This window comes from Molossus molossus, unplaced genomic scaffold (assembly GCF_014108415.1).
Source record: "Molossus molossus isolate mMolMol1 unplaced genomic scaffold, mMolMol1.p scaffold_m16_p_18, whole genome shotgun sequence".
Taxonomy (NCBI): Eukaryota; Metazoa; Chordata; class Mammalia; order Chiroptera; family Molossidae; genus Molossus; species Molossus molossus.
Genome location: NW_023425353.1, coordinates 42,816,197 through 42,831,945, shown reverse-complemented (window position 1 = coordinate 42,831,945; position 15,749 = coordinate 42,816,197). Strand labels below are relative to the sequence as shown.

General features: G+C 39.0%; 1 pseudogene; it reads right to left on the bottom strand.

The window, feature by feature from the left end:
* Window positions 1–8,483: 8,483 nt before the first annotated feature.
* LOC118633564 lies at window positions 8,484–9,598 on the bottom strand (annotated as a pseudogene).
* Window positions 9,599–15,749: the final 6,151 nt, after the last annotated feature.

The window sequence follows — 15,749 nt, the reverse complement described above, 5'->3', positions numbered from 1 at the left end:
CTTGTTTTTTGAGGCCAGCATAATTCTAATTCCAAAACCAGATGAAGACACTACAAAAAAAGAAAACTACAGGCCAATATCCCTGCTGAACATAGATGCCCAAATCCTGAACAAAATACTAGCAAATCAGATCCAGCAATACATCAAAAACATTATTCACCATGACCAAGTGGGATTCATCCCAGGGATGCAAGGCTGGTACAATATTCGCAAATCAATAGATGTGATACACCCCACAAACAAAATGAAGAATAAAAACCACATGATCATATCAATAGATGCTGAAAAGGCATTCGACAAAATCCAGCACCCATTTTTGATAAATACGCCCAGCAATGTAGGAATAGAGGGATCATATCTCGACATAATAAAGGCCTTATATGAAAGACCTACAACCAACATCATACTCAATGGGCAGAAACTAAAAGCATTTCCCTTAAGAACAGGAACAAGACAGGGATGCCCACTTTTGCCTCTCTTATTTAACATAGTACTGGAAGTCTTAGCCACAGCAATCAGACAGAAAGAAAAAATAAAAGGGATCCAAATTGAGACAGAGGAAGTGAAACTCATTATTCACAGATGACATATATTATAGATATAAAACCTTAAAAACTCCATCAATAATCTACTAGACTTAATAAATGAATTTGGCAAAGTAGCAGGATACAAAATTAATGTCAAGAAATTGATGGCATTCTTATATACTAATGATGAAGTCCCAGAAAGAGAAACTAAAAAAACAGTCTCATTTACCATTGTGGCAAAAAACAAACAAACAAACAAAAAACTAAGATACCTAGGAATAAACTTAACCAAAGAAGTAAAGGACCTATTTGCAGAAAACTGCAGGACATTGAAAAAAGAAATAGAAGAAGATATAAAAAAGTGGAAGCACATACCTTGTTCATGGATTGGAAGAATTGACATCATTAAAATGTCCATATTACCCAAAGCAATCTATAGATTCAATGCAATCCCCATCAAAATACAAATGACATATTTCACAAAACTAGAAAAAATAGTTCAAAAGTTTATATGGAACCAAAAAATAACCCCTAATAGCCACAGCAATCTTGAAAAAGAAGAACAAAGTTGGTGGGATCACAGTACTGGATATCAGGTTATACTACAAAGCTACTGTAATCAGAACAGCCTGGTACTGGCACAAGAACAGGCATATAGACCAGTGGAACAGAGCAGAGAATCCAGAAATGGACCCAAGACATTATTCTCAATTAATATTTGACAAAGGAGGCAAGAGATAACCATGGAGTAAAGACAGCCTCTTTAATAAATGGAGTTGGAAAAATTGGACAGCTACATGCAAAAAAATGAAACTAGACCATCATCTTACACCATACACAAAAATAAACTCAAAATGGATAAAGGCTTAAATGTGACCCATGAATCCATAAAAATCCTAGCAGAAAATGTAGGCAACAAAATTTCAGACATCATACGCAGCACAATTTTCACTGGTACATCATCACCTAAGGCAACAGAAACAAAGGAAAACATGAACACATGGGACTACATCAAACTCAAAAGCTTCTGCACAGCAAGAGAAACAACCACCAAAATGGAAAGGCAACTCACCGTATGGGAGAACATCATTGCCAATGATACATCAGAAAAGGGGTTAATTTCCAAAATATATAGAGTACTCATACAACTCAACAAACGGAAGTCAAAGAACCCAATTAAAAAATTGGCAGAGGAGCTGAATAGACACCTCTCCAAACAGGACATACAAATGGCCAAGAGACATATGAAAAAATGCTCAACAGCACTAATCATCAGAGAGATGCTGACCCGTCCCGCAGGTCGAGCAACGAGGACTCTAGAGGGGGAGTGAGGATGAGGAGGGACAAGAGACACGAGAAATGGAGACAAGACAGGGCTCTGATCAAGTCTCCTTTATTCTGGGGAGATCCACAGTATATATAGGGTAAGAAGCAGAAAAACAAGAACATTTGTTGCCAAGTGATAAGTTTGTGGTAACCACCCGGAAGCAATTTCAAGTAAATATCATGTAAATATCACAGGTGGAACAAAAGATAAACAGAGCATAACTGGCTGAGTAAATGGTTACTTAAAGGAATGCAGAAACATTGTATACAGAGGTATCCTGCCTTGGGGCAGGAGATGGCAGAGCAGATTTTAGCAAAATGGATGCCATGCAAACAGTCTCCCACAAGATGCAAATTAAAACAACAATGAGGTATCACCTCACACCTGTCAGAATGGCCGCCATCAACAAATCATCAAACAACAAATGTTGGTGAGGGTGTAGAGAAAAGGGGACTCTAGTACACTGCTGGTGAGAATGCAGACTGGTGCAGCCACTATGGAAAACAATATGGTGCTACCTCAAAAAATTACAAATTGAACTTCCATTTGACACAGTGACCCCACTTCTAGGAATATACCCTAAGAAGCCTGAAACACCAACAAGAAAGAATATATGTACTCCCATGTTCATAGCAGCACTATTTACAATCGCTAAGATCTGGAAACAGCCCAAGTGTCCATCAGTAGACAAATGGAAAAAAAGCAGTGGTACATATACACAATGGAGTACTATGCAGCTGTAAGAAAGAAAGATCTTTTATCCTTTGAGACGACATGGAGGGACCTGGAAAGTATTATCCTAAGTGAAAAAAGCCAAGCAGAAAAAGATAAATACCACATGATTTCACTTATTTGTGGAATATAATGAACATAACAGTCTGAGAAATAGGGTAGACCCAGAAACATGGAAGTAGGGTACAGACTGACAACCCTCAGAAGAGGGGGTGGTGGGGGGAGGGAAGATATAAACCATAGATCTTACAAGCATGTATGTATAACAAATGGACATGGACAACAAAGCTGGGGATGGGGTGGGGGGATGGGGAGGAGGCAGTCAATGGGAAAAAAAGGAGAAACATCTGTAACAAAAATAAATTAATAAAAAATTATAATAAAAAAAAAGACTATCAATATGAAGGGTTGGAGAAGTCATGGAGCACCTACATTGCTATTGGGAGTATAAAATGGTACAACCTTCCTTCAAAAGCATTTTGGTGGTTTCTTGTAATGTTTAACATAATACTTAGCAATTTCACTTCTAGGTATTTACTGAAGAGAAAAGAAAATATAAGTCCAAACAAAACCTTGTACACAAATGTTCATAGTGCTTTTATATATATTTGCCCTAAACTGGAAAAAACCCAAATGTCCATCAACATATGGACGCATAAAGAAACTGTGGTATTTCCATTTATGGACTGCTATGAATAGGAAGGAACTACTGATACATACAATCACAAGGATGAGTTGCAACAGCCTATGAGGAAAGATGTTTTACCCCAACAATTATATACTGTATGATTCCATTTACATGAAATGCTAAAATAGGGAAATCTCATCTACTGTGGCAAAAAGCAGATATATAATTATCTGGGTTTGGGGGTTTAGGAGGTTTGACTTCAAATGGGTACAATAAAACTTTTTGGGGTGATGAAAATACTTTGTTTTGATGAGTGTGGTTACAAGCATGTATACATGTATCATTTGTCAAAAATTATTGAACTACACACGTAAAATATTAGATTGTATGTAAATTATTAATCAATAAAGTTGGTTAAAAATAAACAAACCTAGCCCTGGCTGGTTTGGCTCAGCAGTTAGAGCGTCGGCCTGCAGTCCAGAGAGACCCAGGTTCGGTTCCCACTAAGGGCACATACCTCGGTTGCAGTTTGTCCCCGGCCCTGGTTACTCATTTGTGTGTCAGCCACTCGATGTGTCCTTTTCACGTCGGTGTTTTTTTCTCTCTCTCTCTCTTCTTCTCTCTCCCTCCCACTCTATCTGAACAAAAAATGGAAAAATGTCCTCAGGTGAGGATAAAAAAAAAAATTAATCAAACAAACCTCAGCTTCTAGTTATCAAGATCCACACCTACCATCCAGGGTAGTCCATTATGAGAACAGGTCTTTTTTATTCTCATATTTAGCTACTTTCTCCTTTCTAGCCCCTGGGGATTTCCCTTTCTTTCCTGTGAACTTAAAAAAACAACAACAAAAAAACCCCAAACCAACCCAACCCAAAGATGGTTTTATTTATTTATTTTTTATCCTCACCCGAGGATATTTTTCCATTTTTTGTACAGATAGAGTGGGAGGGAGAGAGAGGAAGGGAGAGAGAGAGAGAAACATTGATGTGAAAGGGACACATCGAGTGGCTGCCACGCGCACGACCAACCAGGGCCGGGGACAAACTGCAACCGAAGTACGTACCCTTAGCGGGAACTGAACCCGGGTCTCTCCGGACCGCAGGCCAATGCTCTAACCGCTGAGCAAAACTGGCCAGGGCGAAGATGGTTTTATTTTATGTGGCATTTCTAGGCTGTCTTTTGTGGGCTGGGAAGAATTTAAGGATTATTTTAGTCCATGTTTTTGAATCAGATTCCGTGAGTATTATGGAAGTATGTAAACAATATAAATTTCTCCTCTACCTTTCTTTAGAACTTTTCAGTAAATTTTTTGTTTTGTTTACTATTGCCTTGTGGAGTGCTGAGTCCCACTTCAATGATGGCAGTGAAGCCAACGTTTTCCGTAAGAATAGTACGCATGGACCACAGTCAACTGTCTGGAGAGCTAAATGATCAAGTCATATATCACTCAGAACTCCTCACAGAAGTGCCCTAGAACTTTCTAAATGATTCAGAACCAATATACTTTCCTTGAGGGTCCACTTCACTTCTTATAAATCCTCTACTGAGGATGTAATTTATGAATTCACTCTGTGCTCCTTATATGGCCTCACCATCCCTCACCTCTTCTTTTTGCTCTATAGACGGCTTGCGTTTTTTCTTGTATTTCTCTGAAGAAATCATTCATTCTTACCTCTTCATATTTACCCTTATTTTGGTTTGGAATACCTGTTCCTTTTATGCATTTGATGGACTTTGCTCATCTTTCAAATTTCTCTTTCTCCAGGAAGTTTTGTAGCAAACCATAAGCAAAGTTAGTTGCCTTTATTTCTGTATACTGTAACATCTTCTATATAGTTTCATTAGGGATCTTAACCCAGATGAGTAGTTTTATTTAGATATCTGTTTCCCTTACAACACTACAAACATCTGGAGGACAGAAAATGCTTTCTATTTATTTTTGTTTTTCTGTTGCCTAACTCACAGCTTGACACAGAGGTAGCTCTTGATAAATAAATTCATATTACAGAATAAAATTTATTTTAGAGCTTAGGATAAAACAAAGAGTTAAAATTTTGAAAGAAACTGATATATTTACCTCTAATAATAATGAGAGTTATATAACCTATCCCTCCATTTCTGTGTCAGAAACTCAGCTAAATTTCTGATAAATGATTCCATAGCTTTTTGATATTCCCTTATTTATATCTGTCTTTTGATCTTATTCCGCTTGTATTTTTTTAATATAAAAATCTTTAATGTTTATACTGATGCATACATACATGAGTGCTTACCATCAAAGTGTGCAATAAAAAAAACAAACAAGTGTCAGATTAAGAAAGTTCCAGTGTTACAAAGAAAGCACTTTTAAAAAATTTATTTATTTATTTTATTAATTTATTTTTGTTATAGATGTTTCTTCTTTTCCCCCCATTGACACCCTCCTCCCCACCCCCCGCACCCCATCCCCAGCTTTGTTGTCCATGTCCATTGGTTATGCATACATGCATATACATTCTGTTGTTTATCCCCCCACCCTCATTCTGAGAGTTATCAGTTTGTACCCTACGTCCATGTCTCTGGGTCTACCCTGTTCCTCAGATGGTTATGTTCATTATATTCCGCAAATAAGTGAGATCGTGTGATATTTGTTTTTCTCTGCTTGGCTTGTTTCACTTAGGATAATACTCTCCAGGTCCCTCCATGTCATCTCAAAGGATAAGAAATCTTTCTTTCTTACAACTGCATAGTACTCCATTGTGTATATGTACCACTGCTTTTTTATCCATTTGTCTACTGATGGACACTTGGGCTGTTTCCAAATCTTAGCTATTGTAAATAGTGCTGCTATGAACGTGGGGGTACATATATTCTTTCTGGTGTTTCAAGTTTCTTAGGGTATATTCCTAGAAGTGGGATCACTGGGTCAAATGGCAATTCAATTTTTAATTTTTGGAGGTAACACCGTAGTGTTTTCATAGTGGCTGCACCAGTCTGCATTCCCACCAGCAGTATACTAGAGCCCCCCTTTCTCCACACCCTCGCCAACACTTGTTGTTTGATGATTTGTCTGACAGGTGTGAGATGATACCTCATTGTTGTTTTAATTTGCATCTCTCCGATGATTAGTGATGTTGAGCATTTCTTCATATGTCTCTTGGCCATTTGTATGTTATGTTTGGAGAAGTGTCTATTTAGCTCCTCTGCCCATTTTTTAAATTGGGTTCTTTGACTTCCGTTTGTTGAGTTGTATGAGTACTTTATATATTTTGGAAAATAACCCCTTATCTGATGTATCATTGACAATGATGCTCTCCCATACAGTGGGTTGCCTTTCCATTTTGATGGTTGTTTCTTGGCCATTTCTCTTGGCCATATGTATGTCTTATTTGGAGTGGTGTCTATTCAGCTCCTCTGCCCATTTTTTAACTGGGTTCTTTGTCTTTTTTTTTTTTTTATCCTCACTCGAGAACATTTTTCCACTTTTTGTTCAGATAGAGTGCGAGGAAAAGAGAGGAAGAGAGAGAGAGAAAAACATCGACGTGAAAGCAACACATCGAGTGGCTGCCACCCGCACAACCAGCCAGGGCAGGGGACAAACTGCAACTGAGGTACATGCCCTTAGCGGGAACTGAACCCGGGTCTCTCAGGACAGCAGGCTGATGCTCTAACCGCTGAGCAACACTGGCCAGGGCTCTTTATCTTCCTTTTGTTGAGTTGTATGAGTACTCTATATATTTTGGAAATTAACCCCTTATCTGATGTATCATTGGCAATGATGATCTCCCATACAGTGGGTTGCCTTTCCATTTTGGTGGGTTTTTTTTGCTGTGCAGAAGCTTTTGAGTTTGATGTAGTCCCATGTGTTCATTTTGTACTTTGTTTCTATTGCCTTAGGTGATATATCAGTGAAAATTCTGCTGTGTATGATGTCTGAAATTTTGTTGCCTACATTTTCTTATAGGATTTTTATGGATTCATGAGTTCCATTTAAGTCGTTTATCCATTTTGAGTTTATTTTTGTGTACAGTGTCAGTTGATGGTCTAGTTTCATTTTTTTTTTTTGCATGTAGCTGTCCAATTTTCCCAACACCATTTATTAAAGAGGCTGTCTTTACTCCATTGTATGTTCCTGCCACCTTTGTCAAATATTAATTGAGCATAATGTCTTGGGTCCATTTCTGGGTTCTCTATTCTGTTCCACTGGTCTATATGCCAGTGCTTGTGACAGTACCAGGCTGTTTTGATTACAGTGGCTTTGTAGTATAACTTGAAATCTGGTAATGTGATCCCTCCTACTTTGTCTTTCTTTTTCAAGGTTGCTGTGGCTATTCGGGATCTTTTTTGGTTCTATATGAACTTTTGAAGTATTTGTTCTAGTTTTGTGAAATATGTCATTGGTATTTTGATGGAGATTGCATTGAATCTATAGATTGCTGTGGGTAATATGGACATTTTAATGATGTCAATTCTTCCAATCCATGAACAAGGTATGTGCTTCCACTTTTTTATATCTTCCTCTATTTCTTTTTTCAATGTCCTGTAGTTTTCTGCAAATAGGTCCTTTGCTTCTTTGGTTAAGTTTATTCCTAGGTATCTTAATTTTTTTGCCGCAATGGTAAATGGGATTGTTTTTCAGTTTCTCTTTCTGTGAGTTCATCATTGGTGTATAAGAATGCCATCGATTTCTTGATGTTAATTTTGTATCCTCCTACTTTGCCAAAATCATGTATTAAGTCTAGTAGAATTTTGATGGATTCTTTAGGGTTTTCTACATATAATATCATGTCATCTGCGAATAATGAGTTTCACTTCCTCCTTTCCAATTTGGATCCCTTTTATTTTTTCTTTTTGTCTGATTGCTGTGGCTAAGACTTCCAGTAGTATGTTAAATAAGAGTGGCAAAAGTGGGTATTCCCATCTTGTTCCTGTTCTTAAGGGAAATGCTTTTAGTTTCTGCCCATTGAGGATAATGTGGGTTGTAGGTTTTTCATGTATGGCCTTTATTATGTCAAGATATGATCCCTCTATTCCCACATTGCTGAGCGTTTTTATCAAAAATGAGTGCTGGATTTTGTCGAATGCTTTTTCAGCGTCAGCACTTTTTTAAGTGTAGTACATGAAGAATATTTAGCGAATTCATAAAATAAATACAATGTTATAAAATAAAGAAAGATTATACATGGATGTTTGGCCTTTCCCCCTCTACATGCTGTAGCCATCTTTAACCAGCTGAATTTAATCTCATCAGTTATGAGTTTGTTTGTTCCTTTTTCTCCTACTCAGTTCATATTTCAGACTGTTCAGCAGATGCCTGTGATTCTGATGATTCAGATCCTTGGTGAAAGTTTGTTCTGTTTACTCAGTTTTGGAGGAGCTTTTCTCCAGAAAATGATCTCCTGCTGCTTGAAGTACCTTCTGTCTTCCTCATCATCAAGGACTAGATTCAAAAAGTATCTTACTGAACATTTTTGTTCATATCTCTCATGGTTGGAGTTGGGTCATATCCCGCTAAAAATAGTCTTATTGGAATTGATTCACCTTTGACTTGTGCACCATCCATTATTTTATATTTAGCAATTGTTTCTGTCTCTTTTGTGGTACTGGGTCCAATTCCTGTGATCTATTTTTTGGTCAACTGTAATTCCATATGTTGGACTTTTATTCTTACTAATAAGAAGTAAATTTTTCCAACAAATACATTTTTTAATTATACTTTGATTTTTCCAACAAACACATTTTTAAATTATACTTTGATTTATTATATTAAAATTCTATGTGTAGACAATCTTCAGTGCTCACTTCCATCTTAATAGAGCTGTTAACATCAGGATAGGTAGTAAGCTGGTGAACAATTAGATCACATTTTTTTTACCAAGTCTGCCAGTCTTCTTACTATTGTCACTTTAAGAAAATACCTCAAGTGGACATTGACACTGATGTAAGATTCATAGGGCTTTTCAACTTACATAAATTCAAAATCGTAACTTCTGTTCTGGGTCAGTTCTCTAGGTAAGGCTAGTTTTTTGAGTAGGTTTACAAATTCATGAGTATTACTCTTGTCACTGAAAAGTTCAATTTGACCTACAAATTCAATTCTAATTCCTTGGTGTGTTAGCCTCTTTCCAGGTTGCTTAACGGCTAGGTTTACATTTCCTGAAACAGAGTCCCCATCATAGAAAAGATAGTGCTTTTCTACTTTGCCATCTTCAGTTTTCATTTCCTGGTTTCCCCATCATTATGGACAACATCGATTTCACAAATGACATCAAATAAGCCACCAAGAAACTTATTGTCAGTGCAACGCCGCCATGTCCCTGCCACTTCATCCACTTCCCTTAGGAGAACTCCCTGCCCCTGCGCTCCCTCACGTGACCTCTGGCCTGCGATCCCTTCCTTCATTTTCTTCCTTCTCCCTGCACAGGCCTCCTCCAGGTCCCTTGCACTGCCCTTCCTGTATTTTCATTGTAAGCAATCCCACATGATTTTCAAGATGTAAAGACCTAAACAAAAACTGTAGAAGGCCATGAGGCAGGATTCAAGGTGTTGCCCTTAGGACCAGTATGGAAGGGAGCCAGTGCTCTTAATGTTTCTGAAGGAGGGGACTGCATTCATTTTTCATCTTGCAGAGCAGAGAAGAACATTGCTGAGCAATTTAAATCCTTAACTGGGGCTAGTTTAAGGAAGGGTATGAAGGTTCTTTGATCTGTTGGGTGTGTTAGTACATTATATAGTTAAATTTTAATAATGCAATTCACATATTTTCCAAAAGGCTTTGAATTCCAGGAATGTCTAGTAAATTTAACAGCAATAATTTGCAAGCCATCACAGTTTTTTAAAATGTAAGGCAATTTCACATTTGAAACAAAATTGACTTTCAAAATGCCAAGGGGAAGAAAAAAACTAGTGAATTAGAAACTGAAATGCAGTCAGCTCTGTAATCTTTATATCTTTTCTTGTACTCATCTGTCTACGCATATCTCTGTTTTCTCTCCCTATATGCGCCTTTTTCTATTAATCTCACTTTAACATGTATCTTCCCGTTTTTGAATACTTTTCTTTGGGGTGACTCAGGAATGCAAGGGATTTCTCTCTCTACTTCAAAAACGTTATGTTTACCCTTACTTTGGAAATGTCAGCTGCTTGATTCTTCCCTTACTTCCTGGTCTAGAGGAAGATGTGTGGCTCAGAAGAGTCAGAGAAAGAGGCTTTCATCGTCAGGGTTCTGAGATACTAATTCAATTATATAATGAGTTCAAGTCTGTAAGTCTGTGTCTGAGATCTAACTCCATCCTGAGTTTCTCAAAACCAAACTTGTTACCTGATTGGATGATTCATTCTACAAACTATGAAACTTTTCTCCTTGTCCCACCTATTCCTAACACCGCGCCCCCCATTCCCGCACACTGATTTTGCTTAAACACTGCACAAGAGTGTCACACAAATCTGGACTGGGTACAAAGAGGAGCCGACAGGCCAGGATGGAGGGTCTGCTAAGGTAACTAAGAAGCTACTTAGGGTTCAGTATGTCTGTATTTTATTTTTTTTATATTTATTTATTTAATTAATTAATCTTTGTTACAGATGTTTCTCCTTTTACCCCCACTGATTCCTCCCTCCCCGCCCTGTCCCCAGCTTTTTGTCCATGTCCATTGTTCATGCACACATGCATATAAGTTCTGTGGTTTATATCTCCCCCACCGCCCCCTCTTCTGGGGATTGTCAGTCTGTACCCCACTTCCACATCTCTGGAACTACCCCATTCCTCAGACTGTTATGTTCATTATATTCTACAAATGAGTGAGATCATATGATACTTGTCTTTCTTTCTTTGGCTTGTTTCGCTTAGGATGAGTATGTCTGTATTTTAGAGCTGCCTGAAGCTTCGGTGGAAGTAACCTGCATGGCAGTAGGTACAACTTTACCTTTAAAGACTAGAATCATTTTCACTCCCTGGGCCAGTCTGAAGGTCTTCTCATAATTTAATTGCCTTCTTATACCTTATATCCCAGGGCAGGGCATGACAAACTACAGTTTGGGGATCAAATTTTATGGTCCCCATATGAAAAATGGCTTTTACATTTTAAAACGGTTGACTAAAAGAATTAAAAGGAAAATAATATTCTGTGACACATGAAAAATTATGTGAAATTTTAATTTCATTGTCTATAAATTAAATTTTATTGGACCAGTTTTTAACATTGCCCATAGTTGCTTTTATGCTATCATGGCGGAGTTGAATATTTGGGATTGTTTGCACCACAAAGCCTAAGATATTTAATGTATGCCTTTTTGCTGACTCTGGGACCAGTGTTTCTACCACTGTCTTCCTTGCCCATGTGGGCTATTTTTAGATTGTTCTAAGATACTATATAGGCATAGGCCCATTCTTTCATTGTGCCCACTAGGAAGAAAAATCATTCTGGTCAAATTTTTATATATTTTTGAAGACTTTACTGAGTTTTGGGGGAGGCACATAAGAAGGGATCACAGAACGTACTGTACTTCTTGCTATCTTGTTTGCTATAGCGCCTCTCTTCTCTTTCTTCTTCTTAACCCCCCCGCCCCAAGTCTAGAATGATCAAGAGTTCTCTTCAGGCCACTGCCATGCACTCTCAGTTTCCCTGCAGGCCTCAGTGTCTACCCTAGGCAGGCTTATTGAGGCATTGTTTCCAAACAAACCCAGTGCTGTTCTTGAAAAAGATTCTGGTAACAGTTTTCTCCACTTCATAACTATGGGAGAACACTAGTTTTCTAGAGGTTTAGCTGAGGCTAAGAGTCTTCTGTAGGTGCTAATGACTTTGCTTTCCAATACTCTTCAACTGGACCTCAGTTAGATCGTAGTCTCTCCACAGTGCACTTACCCATGCATTCTTTCAGGCTGCAGACCTTTGGGACAGTCTTCCAGCGTTAATCCTCTGGCCTATATCAATGAAAGGAGAGATCAGAGGCTGTGCTTTCAGATACTTTCAGCTACTTAAACCCATCATTATGGCAGCCTGATAATCATTGAACAATGATTAGCAATTTAGTTTTTAATCAAAACATCGCACTCCAAACTTCAGTTACAATGGTATGTCAGTGAGTTATTGTTACATGGAAAGATGGCCTAGTGAGTAGCTGGAATTATTAAAACCTACAGTGGTGTCAGAAACCTGGCTGGAATCCTGATTGAGAGTGCTTAGAGGGTATTTATCAGACTCTTCTGAAAGCTACTTGTTGTTCTCCTGGTCATGGTTTTATTTTTTATTTTTTAAATGATTAATGTATACCCTTTTATTTGCATATGCTCTTTCTTATACAGTGTATGTTACTGTTTTTTTCCTTTCTTTTCAAAAAAATCTTTATTGTTGAATGCAAAATATATTACAGATGTTCCACATTTTTCCCCCATTGACCCCCTCCTCTCCACTCCTGCCCCCCTCCTGCCTTTTCCCACACTATTGTCTGTGTCCATTGGTTATGCATATAAGTTCTTTGGTTTATCTCTTCCCACCATTCCCACCCCTTTCCCTTTGAGGTTTGTCAGTCTAGCAATGAATTTGTGCTTCTTAATCTCTTCACCTTTTTCACCCATTCCCCCAACCCCCCTCCCAGCTGGCAACCAACAAAATGTTCTCTGTATCTAGGAGAATGTTTCTGTTCTACCTGTTCATTTTGTTTGTAGATTCCATTGTCGATAGATATGTATTCATTGCCATTTTGTTTGTTCATGTATTTTATCTTTTTCTTCAAAAAGACCCTTCATCATTTCATATAATAATGGTTTGGTGGTGATGAACTCCTTTAACTTTTTCTTGTCTGGGAAAGTCTTTTTTTTTTATTTTTTATTTATCCTCACCCGAGGATATTTTTCCATTTTTTACTCAGATAGAGTGGGAAGGAGAGAGAGGAAGGGAGAGAAACATCGATGTGAAAGGGACACATCGAGTGGCCGTCACCCACATGACCCAACCAGGGCCGGGGACAAACTGCAGCCAAGGTACATGCCCTTAGCGGGAACCGAACCTGGGTCTCTGTGGACCAGAGGCTGACGCTCTAACCGCTGAGCCAAACCGGCTAGGGCTGGGAAAGTCTTTATATGGCCATCAATTCTAAATGACAGCTTTGCAGGATAGAGTAATGTTGGTTGTAGGTTCTTGCTTTTCATCACTCTGAATATTTCTTGCCACTCCCGTCTGGCCTGCAAAGTTTCTTTTGAGAAATCAGCTGACAGCCTTATGGGAACTCCCTTGTAGGTAAATAGCTGCCTTTCTCTTGCTGCTTTTAAGATTCTCTCTTTGTCTTGAACCTTTTGCATTTTGATGATGTGTCTTGGTGGGGGCCTCTTGGGGTTTATCTTCTTTGGGACTCTCTGTGCTTCCTGGACTTGTATGTCTGTTTCCTTCACCAAATTAAGGAATTTTTCTGCCATTATTGTTTCAAACAGGTTTTCGATTTCTTGTTCTCGCTCTTCTCCTTCTGGCACCTCCAAGATGCGAATGTTGGCATGCTTGAAGTTGTCCCAGAGGCTCCTTACGCTATCCTCATTTTTTTTTTATTCTTTTTTCTTTTTGCTGTCTGATTGGGCATTTTTTGCTTCCTTATATTCCAAATCGATGGTTTGCTCCTTGGATTTACGTACTCTATTATTGAAGCTGTGTAAATTATTCTTTATTTCAGTTAATGCCTCTTTCAATTCTAACTGTGCATCCATGATTTCTGACTGGTCCTTTTTTATGCTCTTGAGGCCCTCCCTAAGTTCACTGAGGCCCTCACTAAGTTCATGAGCATCCTTATAAGCAGTATTTTGAACTCAGCATCTGTTAGGTTGCTTACCTCCATTTCGCTTAGTTCTTTTCTTGGGGTTTTGTTCTGTTCTTTCATTTGGGACCTGTTTCTTTGTCTCCTCATTTTGGCTGCCTCCCTGTGTTTGTTTCAGTGTATTACTTAACGAGAGGTATGGGGCTAGCTGAGACCAGATGCTGCTCGTTTGAAAGAATTTAGGGAAAACCTGAAGCAGGATCCAAGACAGGTCAATCCTATGGTTAAGCAAGTGGTAACAGCTTGGGTGGACCTGAAAGTTGTGTGGGGCGGGGCTACCAGTGTGAGCCAGGTTGCTGGAGTCCCAGATATGGCTTCGGTCTGCTGCCCAGGGAAGGGCTCACCAAAGAAACAAAGGCCTCTGACAGCACGTTTGTCCCCGAGAAAGCCCTCTCTCCAGCCCTCGCTCCAGTGCCAAACAGCTCAGTTCTTCCCTGTGTGTCTCTGGTGCCCCTCGAGCTGCCTCTCCTCCGAGCTTAGAGGGAGAGAGTCCGATAAGTCCGTGCGCGGGCCCTTTAGGGAGCTGCCTGGGGCTCCAGCCGCCTCAGCCTCCCTGAGCTTCTGTTTCCGCTGGTTTTTCCAGCCAGAAGTTATGGGGATTCTCTTCCTGGCACTGGAACCCTGAGCGGGGCACCTGGCGTGGGACGGGGACCCCTCAGTCCTCAGGAAAGACCTTGGAAGCTGAGGTATCCTCCTGATTTTTATCCGCCACACTTGGGTGTGGGACCAGCCCGTCATGCCGCCGCCCCTCCTACCAGTCTGGATGTGGCTGCTGCTTTAATTTCGTAGTTATAGGACTTCCATTCAGCTTGATTTCAGGTGGTTTTGAATGATGGTTGTTCTGTAGTTTAGTTGTAACTTTGATGTGGTTGTGGGAGGACGCAATATCGCGTTTACCTACCCGCCATCTTGACCGGAAGTCCTCTCCTGGTCATAGTTTTAGAAGAGGGTTCTTCTTTGGAGCATAAATACAGGTAGTAAAATATGTATATGAAATACAGAACATTTTTCTCTCACCATATAGAAAGAGATATATAGCATACTATTTGAATATCACCATATATTTCTGGTCAAGATAGAGTTGTAATTTTTGTTCCAAACATGTTGGGATATTAGATAAAATATAAAACACATGGGCTCAAAATCTAGAGGACATCACTATGGAGAGAAAATAAAAATTTAATTGAGATTTAAAGTGTAGATTTTCTGGGCTTTGGCTGAATATGCATATAGAATCTGCAGGGGATTACTGTTTAATGTCGCCTGATCTGGAAACGAGACAGGAAGAGGCTATTATGGTCCTATGAGTAATAGAAATCTGTGAGCCCAGGGAGTTGAAATTCAGCCTTACCAACAGCAATCAAACAAGCCTCCCATTGGTTCAGTGACTGAACTGGACTTGCTATATATCCCTAAATCACTCTGGGGTAAGAACTTTGAACCATCAAGTCCACCTGAAATGGAGTGGAGCAAGAGATAGAGCATGGGAGTGCAAAAGTTTCCACTAACAAAACCCCGAGTCTTAAAATTCTACCATGAATAGAGAAAATTTAAGCTAAGAATGAAGATAAAACAAATTAAAAGTCAGATGAAAAAAAAAATTAGTCTGGATTAAAAAAACTATCACAACAAATCCCAAAGCCGTAGAATAGAGTGACGATTTTGACTGTATGGCGATAAAAGAAAATGTGTACTGCAAAAGTCACTGTACTGATGGCAGCAATTAGGATTTGATTGCTAAAGGAGACTC